This window comes from Vigna unguiculata, chromosome 6 (genome assembly GCF_004118075.2).
Source record: "Vigna unguiculata cultivar IT97K-499-35 chromosome 6, ASM411807v1, whole genome shotgun sequence".
In the NCBI taxonomy this organism is placed as follows: domain Eukaryota; kingdom Viridiplantae; phylum Streptophyta; class Magnoliopsida; order Fabales; family Fabaceae; genus Vigna; species Vigna unguiculata.
In genome coordinates, this window is record NC_040284.1 from 10941496 (window position 1) to 10951517 (window position 10022).

The following is a 10022-nucleotide window of genomic DNA, read 5'->3' on the forward strand; positions in this document are numbered from 1 at the left end:
CCTTATTATGAAAGGTATAAAATTCGTAATAAATTGTAATGGTATTAGTTTTCAAATTCTTGATTGCTTTGTCGTGAGTTACGATTGTTGTGCTAATGAGGTTTTGTTATGTTATTTGTTTAATTGTTTAGTTATCAAGATACATTTCACTTTGTGAGTTGATTAGGGATTATGATCCCACCTCATGCAAATGTTTGTGGCCTATGGTCCTAGAGGTTTTTAACACATTTTTACTTTCTTCTCAACTTTCCCGTAAGAATATTGCCCTAGATTATAATAATAAAGAATTTCTAATCATGGATGCCTTTGTTTTCTTCTCACGAATAACTAGCACAATATTATGTGTTGTGATTCAAACACGTAATATCTTTTTTGCAATGATTCTTATAGTCACCTTTATTAAAAAATAAACAACACGATCATAAAGACATAATAATGGAAACATCTCAACCAAAAATATGAAATTAGATTCCAAACACAAATTATGACGTAGGCTCTGTCACTGGGACAGACCTTAGAGGAGCACCCCTTCCAAGTGCAATGAAAGTCACTACCCTAGGCCATAAACCTTCATGATCATCTATTGACCCCGTCCAGGTAAGTATGTTCTAAGGTATCACACATCTCACTTTTGTAGTGTATTCTTCCTACTTCAACCACTAAAACTTTCGATGTGGGATTAGGCAAAGTAGTTTGAAAATTAGAACCAACATCCCTAAGTTACTTGGTGTGTCTCTTTATTTGATCTATACCTTATTTTAATATCATATTAAAGAAGCAATTGAGTTTCTTTTTTCTGAAAATAAAAATATAAACAAGTTTTATAATTAAAAATAGTTCCTTTTAATATATAATGGTCATTAAATTTGATCTTGATATTTCACAACTATTTTATGGTTAGCACAAAAAAATATATTAAAATCGGTATCTAAATTCTTCTTGTAATTATACAACCGTTTTTTGTTTGATTATTATATTAGTTTTACTATTTATACTTATACAAGAATAACTCATCAGAATTTTAAGGTGTTCTCGAATAGGATAGAGAATCTATACTTAAAGCACGATAGACTAAGAAATGATAAACTCCACCTGAAATAAAAAGTGAAACCAAATAAAGGAAAAAAAAGTTTTGAAAGTGGAAAAAATATTATTATCATAAATTGAAACATAAAATGTTTTAAAAAATCAAACTTGTGGTTCAATGGTAAAGAATTGAATGTGTTGCAATTCACAAATTTAAATGTTAACGTTGATTTAAAAGTTAGAATTTTGTAATGATAACCAAACAGATATTGTATAAGTACAACTAATAAAGCATTTTAAATATAAATAAAATAATTTATATTCTTCAAAAATATAGTAAAAGATTATAAAATATTAGTAAAAAGCAAACTCAATTACATTCAGATTATTATGGTTTAGAAAAAAAAATCACTCTCACATTGAGAAAGTAAAAATAAAATAGTTTTCTAAAATAAATCAAATGCCTTTTTAAGAACGAATAATATAAAGAATAGTGTAATGTATTTTTCAATAAAATTAATTAAATATGATAAGATTTTATGTAAGATGAAATTTAAAATTTGAAAAAAATAAAGGTTTTAACTTAGTCATTATTAACTTTTTTGTTATTTTAAGTTTTGATCAGTATCAAGAGTTTCGTGTGTGATACTTGGATGTAAATTAATAATTTATATGTGTAGCTTCCAAAGTGCCTTATTATGAAAGGTATAAAATTCGTAATAAATTGTAATGGTATTAGTTTTCAAATTCTTGATTGCTTTGTCGTGAGTTAAGATTGTTGTGCTGATGAGGTTTTGTTATGTTATTTGGTTAATTGTTTAGTTATCAAGATACATTTCACTTTGTGAGTTGATTAGGGATTATGATCCCACCTCATGCAAATGTTTGTGGCCTATGGTCCTAGAGTTTTTTAACACATTTTTACTTTCTTCTCAATGCCTTTGTTTTCTTCTCACGAATAACTAGCACAATATTATGTGTTGTGATTCAAACACGTAATATCTTTTTTGCAATGATTCTTATAGTCACCTTTATTAAAAAATAAACAACACGATCATAAAGACATAATAATGGAAACATCTCAACCAAAAATATGAAATTAGATTCCAAACATGGAAGTTAAAATTTTAACTTGATATTAGAAAGGGTTGCGCGAACGCAAACCCCACTGCCACAAATTATGACGTAGGCTCTGTCACTGGGACAGACCTTAGAGGAGCACCCCTTCCAAGTGCAATGAAAGTCACTACTCTAGGCCATAAACCTTCATGATCATCTATTGACCCCGTCCAGGTAAGTATGTTCTAAGGTATCACACATCTCACTTTTGTAGTGTATTCTTCCTACTTCAACCACTAAAACTTTCGATGTGGGATTAGGCAAAGTAGTTTGAAAATTAGAACCAACATCCCTAAGTTACTTGGTGTGTCTCTTTATTTGATCTATACCTTATTTTAATATCATATTAAAGAAGCAATTGAGTTTCTTTTTTCTGAAAATAAAAATATAAACAAGTTTTATAATTAAAAATAGTTCCTTTTAATATATAATGGTCATTAAATTTGATCTTGATATTTCACAACTATTTTATGGTTAGCACAAAAAAATATATTAAAATCGGTATCTAAATTCTTCTTGTAATTATACAACCGTTTTTTGTTTGATTATTATATTAGTTTTACTATTTATACTTATACAAGAATAACTCATCAGAATTTTAAGGTGTTCTCGAATAGGATAGAGAATCTATACTTAAAGCACGATAGACTAAGAAATGATAAACTCCACCTGAAATAAAAAGTGAAACCAAATAAAGGAAAAAAAAGTTTTCAAAGTGGAAAAAAAATTATTATCATAAATTGAAACATAAAATGTTTTAACAAATCAAACTTGTGGTTCAATGGTAAAGAATTGAATGTGTTGCAATTCACAAATTTAAATGTTAACATTGATTTAAAAGTTAGAATTTTGCAATGATAACCAAACAGATATTTTATAAGTACAACTAATAAAGCATTTTAAATATAAATAAAAAAATTTATATTCTTCAAAAATATAGTAAAAGATTATAAAATATTAGTAAAAAGCAAAATCAATTACATTCAGACAATTATGTTGTAGAAAAAAAAATTACTCTCACACTGAGAAAGTAAAAATAAAATAGTTTTCTAAAATAAATCAAATGCCTTTTTAAGAACGAATAATATAAAGAATAGTGTAATGTATTTTTCAATAAAATTAATTAAATATGATAAGATTTTATGTAAGATGAAATTTAAAATTTGAAAAAAATAAAGGTTTTAACTTAGTCATTATTAACTTTTTTGTTATTTTAAGTTTTGATCAGTATCAAGAGTTTCGTGTGTGATACTTGGATGTAAATTAATAATTTATATGCGTAGCTTCCAAAGTGTATTATTATGAAAGGTATAAAATTCGTAATAAATTGTAATGGTATTAGATTTCAAATTCTAGATTACTTTGTCGTGAGTTAAGATTGTTGTGCTAATGAGGTTTTGTTATGTTATTTTTTTAATTGTTTAGTTTTCAAGTTACATTTCACTTTGTGAGTTGATTAGGGATTATGATCCCACCTCATGCAAATGTTTGTGGCCTATGGTCCTAGAGTTTTTTAACACATTTTTACTTTCTTCTCAACTTTCCCGTAAGAATATTGCCCTAGATTATAATAATAAAGAATTTCTAATCATGGATGCCTTTGTTTTCTTCTGACGAATAACTAGCACAATATTATGTGTTGTGATTCAAACACGTAATATCTTTTCTGCAATGATTCTTATAGTCACCTTTAATAAAAAATAAAAAACATTAACAACACGATCATAAAGACATAATAATGGAAACATCTCAACCAAAAATATGAAATTAGATTCCAAACAGGGAAGTTAAAATTTTAACTTGATATTAGAAGGGGTTGCGCGAACGCAAACCCCACTGCCACAAATTATGACGTAGGCTCTGTCACTGGGACAGACCTTAGAGGAGCACCCCTTCCAAGTGCAATGAAAGTCACTACCCTAGGCCATAAACCTTCATGATCATCTATTGACCCCGTCCAGGTAAGTATGTTCTAAGGTATCACACATCTCACTTTTGTAGTGTATTCTTCCTACTTCAACCACTAAAACTTTCGATGTGGGATTAGGCAAAGTAGTTTGAAAATTAGAACCAACATCCCTAAGTTACTTGGTGTGTCTCTTTATTTGATCTATACCTTATTTTAATATCATATTAAAGAAGCAATTGAGTTTCTTTTTTCTGAAAATAAAAATATAAACAAGTTTTATAATTAAAAATAGTTCCTTTTAATATATAATGGTCATTAAATTTGATCTTGATATTTCACAACTATTTTATGGTTAGCACAAAAAAATATATTAAAATCGGTATCTAAATTCTTCTTGTAATTATACAACCGTTTTTTGTTTGATTATTATATTAGTTTTACTATTTATACTTATACAAGAATAACTCATCAGAATTTTAAGGTGTTCTCGAATAGGATAGAGAATCTATACTTAAAGCACGATAGACTAAGAAATGATAAACTCCACCTGAAATAAAAAGTGAAACCAAATAAAGAAAAAAAAAGTTTTGAAAGTGGAAAAAAAATTATTATCATAAATTGAAACATAAAATGTTTTAAAAAATCAAACTTGTGGTTCAATGGTAAAGAATTGAATGTGTTGCAATTCACAAATTTAAATGTTAACGTTGATTTAAAAGTTAGAATTTTGTAATGATAACCAAACAGATATTGTATAAGTACAACTAATAAAGCATTTTAAATATAAATAAAATAATTTATATTCTTCAAAAATATAGTAAAAGATTATAAAATATTAGTAAAAAGCAAAATCAATTACATTCAGACAATTATGGTTTATAAAAAAAAATCACTCTCACACTGAGAAAGTAAAAATAAAATAGTTTTCTAAAATAAATCAAATGCCTTTTTAAGAACGAATAATATAAAGAATAGTGTAATGTATTTTTCAATAAAATTAATTAAATATGATAAGATTTGATGTAAGATGAAATTTAAAATTTGAAAAAAATAAAGGTTTTAACTTAGTCATTATTAACTTTTTTGTTATTTTAAGTTTTGATCAGTATCAAGAGTTTCGTGTGTGATACTTGGATGTAAATTAATAATTTATATGCGTAGCTTCCAAAGTGCCTTATTATGAAAGGTATAAAATTCGTAATAAATTGTAATGGTATTAGTTTTCAAATTCTTGATTGCTTTGTCGTGAGTTAAGATTGTTGTGCTAATGAGGTTTTGTTATGTTATTTGTTTAATTGTTTAGTTATCAAGATACATTTCACTTTGTGAGTTGATTAGGGATTATGATCCCACCTCATGCAAATGTTTGTGGCCTATGGTCCTAGAGTTTTTTAACACATTTTTACTTTCTTCTCAACTTTCCCGTAAGAATATTGCCCTAGATTATAATAATAAAAGAATTTCTAATCATGGATGCCTTTGTTTTCTTCTCACTAATAACTAGCACAATATTATGTGTTGTGATTCAAACACGTAATATCTTTTTTGCAATGATTCTTATAGTCACCTTTATTAAAAAATAAACAACACGATCATAAAGACATAATAATGGAAACATCTCAACCAAAAATATGAAATTAGATTCCAAACATGGAAGTTAAAATTTCAACTTGATATTAAAAGGGGTTGCGCGAACGCAAACCCCACTGCCACAAATTATGACGTAGGCTCTGTCACTGGGACAGACCTTAGAGGAGCACCCCTTCCAAGTGCAATGAAAGTCACTACCCTAGGCCATAAACCTTCATGATCATCTATTGACCCCGTCCAGGTAAGTATGTTCTAAGGTATCACACATCTCACTTTTGTAGTGTATTCTTCCTACTTCAACCACTAAAACTTTCGATGTGGGATTAGGCAAAGTAGTTTGAAAATTAGAACCAACATCCCTAAGTTACTTGGTGTGTCTCTTTATTTGATCTATACCTTATTTTAATATCATATTAAAGAAGCAATTGAGTTTCTTTTTTCTGAAAATAAAAATATAAACAAGTTTTGATAATTAAAAATAGTTCCTTTTAAAACATAATGTTCATTAAATTTGATCTTGATATTTCACAACTATTTTAAGGTTAGCACAAAAAAATATATTAAAATCGGTATCTAAATTCTTCTTGTAATTATACAACCGTTTTTTGTTTGATTATTATATTAGTTTTACTATTTATACTTATACAAGAATAACTCATCAGAATTAATTTTAAGGTGTTCTCGAATAGGATAGAGAATCTATACTTAAAGCACGATAGACTAAGAAATGATAAACTCCACCTGAAATAAAAAGTGAAACCAAATAAAGGAAAAAAAAGTTTTCAAAGTGGAAAAAAAATTATTATCATAAATTGAAACATAAAATGTTTTAACAAATCAAACTTGTGGTTCAATGGTAAAGAATTGAATGTGTTGCAATTCACAAATTTAAATGTTAACATTGATTTAAAAGTTAGAATTTTGCAATGATAACCAAACAGATATTTTATAAGTACAACTAATAAAGCATTTTAAATATAAATAAAATAATTTATATTCTTCAAAAATATAGTAAAAGATTATAAAATATTAGTAAAAAGCAAAATCAATTACATTCAGACAATTATGTTGTAGAAAAAAAAATTACTCTCACACTGAGAAAGTAAAAATAAAATAGTTTTCTAAAATAAATCAAATGCCTTTTTAAGAACGAATAATATAAAGAATAGTGTAATGTATTTTTCAATAAAATTAATTAAATATGATAAGATTTGATGTAAGATGAAATTTAAAATTTGAAAAAAATAAAGGTTTTAACTTAGTCATTATTAACTTTTTTGTTATTTTAAGTTTTGATCAGCATAAAGAGTTTCGTGTGTGATACTTGGATGTAAATTAATAATTTATATGCGTAACTTCCAAAGTGTATTATTATGAAAGGTATAAAATTCGTAATAAATTGTAATGGTATTAGATTTCAAATTCTAGATTACTTTGTCGTGATATAAGATTGTTGTGCTAATGAGGTTTTGTTATGTTATTTTTTTAATTGTTTAGTTTTCAAGTTACATTTCACTTTGTGAGTTGATTAGGGATTATGATCCCACCTCATGCAAATGTTTGTGGCCTATGGTCCTAAAGTTTTTTAACACATTTTTACTTTCTTCTCAACTTTCCCGTAAGAATATTGCCCTTGATTATAATAATAAAGAATTTCTAATCATGGATGCCTTTGTTTTCTTCTCACGAATAACTAGCACAATATTATGTGTTGTGATTCAAACACGTAATATCTTTTCTGCAATGATTCTTATAGTCACCTTTAATAAAAAATAAAAAACATTAACAACACGATCATAAAGACATAATAATGGAAACATCTCAACCAAAAATATGAAATTAGATTCCAAACATGGAAGTTAAAATTTTAACTTGATATTAGAAGGGGTTGCGCGAACGCTAATCCCACTGCCACAAATTATGATGTAGGCTTTGTCATTGGGACAGACCTTAGAGGAGCACCCCTTCCAAGTGCAATGAAAGCCACTACCCTAGGCCATAAACCTTCATGATCATCTATTGACCCCGTCCAAGTAGGTATGTTCTAAGGTATCACACATCTCACTTTTGTAGTGTATTCTTCCTACTTCAACCACTAAAACTTTCGATGTGGGATTAGGCAAAGTAGTTTGAAAATTAGAACCAACATCCCTAAGTTACTTGGTGTGTCTCTTTATTTGATCTATACCTTATTTTAATATCATATTAAAGAAGCAATTGAGTTTCTTTTTTCTGAAAATAAAAATATAAACAAGTTTTATAATTGAAAATAATCCCTTTTAAAACATAATGGTCATTAAATTTGATCTTGATATTTCACAACTATTTTATGGTTAGCACAAAAAAATATATTAAAATCGGTATCTAAATTCTTCTTGTAATTATACAACCGTTTTTTGTTTGATTATTATATTAGTTTTACTATTTATACTTATACAAGAATAACTCATCAGAATTAATTTTAAGGTGTTCTCGAATAGGATAGAGAATCTATACTTAAAGCACGATAGACTAAGAAATGATAAAGACAAGAAACTCCACCTGAAATAAAAAGTGAAACCAAATAAAGGAAAAAAAAGTTTTCAAACTGGAAAAAAAATTATTATCATAAATTGAAACATAAAATGTTTTAACAAATCAAACTTGTGGTTCAATGGTAAAGAATTGAATGTGTTGCAATTCACAAATTTGAATGTTAACATAGATTTAAAAGTTAGAATTTTGTAATGATAACCAAACAGATATTGTATAAGTACAACTAATAAAGCATTTTAAATATAAATAAAATAATTTATATTCTTCAAAAATATAGTAAAAGATTATAAAATATTAGTAAAAAGCAAAATCAATTACATTCCGACAATTATGTTTTAGAAAAAAAAATCCCTCTCACACTGAGAAAGTAAAAATAAAATAGTTTTCTAAAATAAATCAAATGCCTTTTTAAGAACGAATAATATAAAGAATAGTGTAATGTATTTTTCAATAAAATTAATTAAATATGATAAGATTTGATGTAAGATGAAATTTGAAAAAAATAAAGGTTTTAACTTAGTCATTATTAAATTTTTTGTTATTTTAAGTTTTGATCAGTATCAAAAGTTTCGTGTGTGATACTTGGATGTAAATTAATAATTTATATGCGTAGCTTCCAAAGTGCCTTATTATGAAAGGTTTAAAATTCGTAATAAATTGTAATGGTATTAGTTTTTATATTCTTGATTGCTTTGTCGTGAGTTAAGGTTGTTGTGCTAACGAGGTTTTGTTATGTTATTTGTTTAATTGTGTAGTTTTCAAGTTAGATTTCACTTTGTGAGTTGATTAGGGATTATGATCCCACCTCATGCAAATGTTTGTGGCCTGTGGTTCTAGAGTTTTTTAACACATTTTTACTTTCTTCTCAACTTTCCCGTAAGAATATTGCCCTAGATTATAATAATAAAGAATTTCTAATCATGGATGCCTTTGTTTTCTTCTCACGAATAACTAGCACAATATTATGTGTTGTACGTAATATCTTTTTTGCAATGATTCTTATAGTCACCTTTATTAAAAAATAAACAACACGATCATAAAGACATAATAATGGAAACATCTCAACCAAAAATATGAAATTAGATTCCAAACAGGGAAGTTAAAATTTTAACTTGATATTAGAAGGGGTTGCGCGAACGCAAACCCCACTGCCACAAATTATGACGTAGGCTCTGTCACTGGGACAGACCTTAGAGGAGCACCCCTTCCAAGTGCAATGAAAGTCACTACCCTAGGCCATAAACCTTCATGATCATCTATTGACCCCGTCCAGGTAAGTATGTTCTAAGGTATCACACATCTCACTTTTGTAGTGTATTCTTCCTACTTCAACCACTAAAACTTTCGATGTGGGATTAGGCAAAGTAGTTTGAAAATTAGAACCAACATCCCTAAGTTACTTGGTGTGTCTTTTTATTTGATCTATACCTTATTTTAATATCATATTAACTCATCAGACTTTTAAGATGTTCTCGAATAGGATAAAGAATCTATACTAAAAGAACGATAGATTAAGAAATGATAAAGACATGAAACTCAACTTGAAATAAAAAGTGAAAACAAATAAAGGAAAAAAAAAGTTTTCAAAATTTTACAAAGTTCGGAAACAAAATTATTATCCAAAATGAAAACATAAAATGTTTTAAACAATCAAACTTGTTGTTCAATGGTAAAGAATTGAATGTGTTGCAATTCACAAATTTAAATGTTAACATTGATTTAAAAGTTAGAATTTTGTAATGATAACCAAACAAAAAATATGTTGTATAAGTAAAACTAATAAAGCATTAAAAATATAAATAAAATTATTTATATTCTTCAAAAATATAGTAAAAGATTATAA

At 27.0% G+C, this 10022-nt stretch overlaps 6 non-coding genes across 6 annotated transcripts; all 6 read right to left on the reverse strand.

The window, feature by feature from the left end:
• Positions 1-441: 441 nt before the first annotated feature.
• Positions 442-605, reverse strand: LOC114189362. Its single transcript, XR_003605665.1, has one exon. It is a non-coding gene; the product is annotated as a U1 spliceosomal RNA (small nuclear RNA).
• A 1563-nt stretch (positions 606-2168) lies between these two features.
• LOC114189321 lies at positions 2169-2327 on the reverse strand. Its single transcript, XR_003605625.1, has one exon. It is a non-coding gene; the product is annotated as a U1 spliceosomal RNA (small nuclear RNA).
• A 1627-nt stretch (positions 2328-3954) lies between these two features.
• LOC114189348 lies at positions 3955-4114 on the reverse strand. Its single transcript, XR_003605651.1, has one exon. It is a non-coding gene; the product is annotated as a U1 spliceosomal RNA (small nuclear RNA).
• Positions 4115-5733: 1619 nt separating this feature from the next.
• LOC114189370 lies at positions 5734-5893 on the reverse strand. The gene has a single exon (XR_003605673.1). It is a non-coding gene; the product is annotated as a U1 spliceosomal RNA (small nuclear RNA).
• A 1632-nt stretch (positions 5894-7525) lies between these two features.
• LOC114189361 lies at positions 7526-7685 on the reverse strand. The gene has a single exon (XR_003605664.1). It is a non-coding gene; the product is annotated as a U1 spliceosomal RNA (small nuclear RNA).
• Positions 7686-9300: 1615 nt separating this feature from the next.
• LOC114189359 lies at positions 9301-9460 on the reverse strand. Its single transcript, XR_003605662.1, has one exon. It is a non-coding gene; the product is annotated as a U1 spliceosomal RNA (small nuclear RNA).
• Positions 9461-10022: the final 562 nt, after the last annotated feature.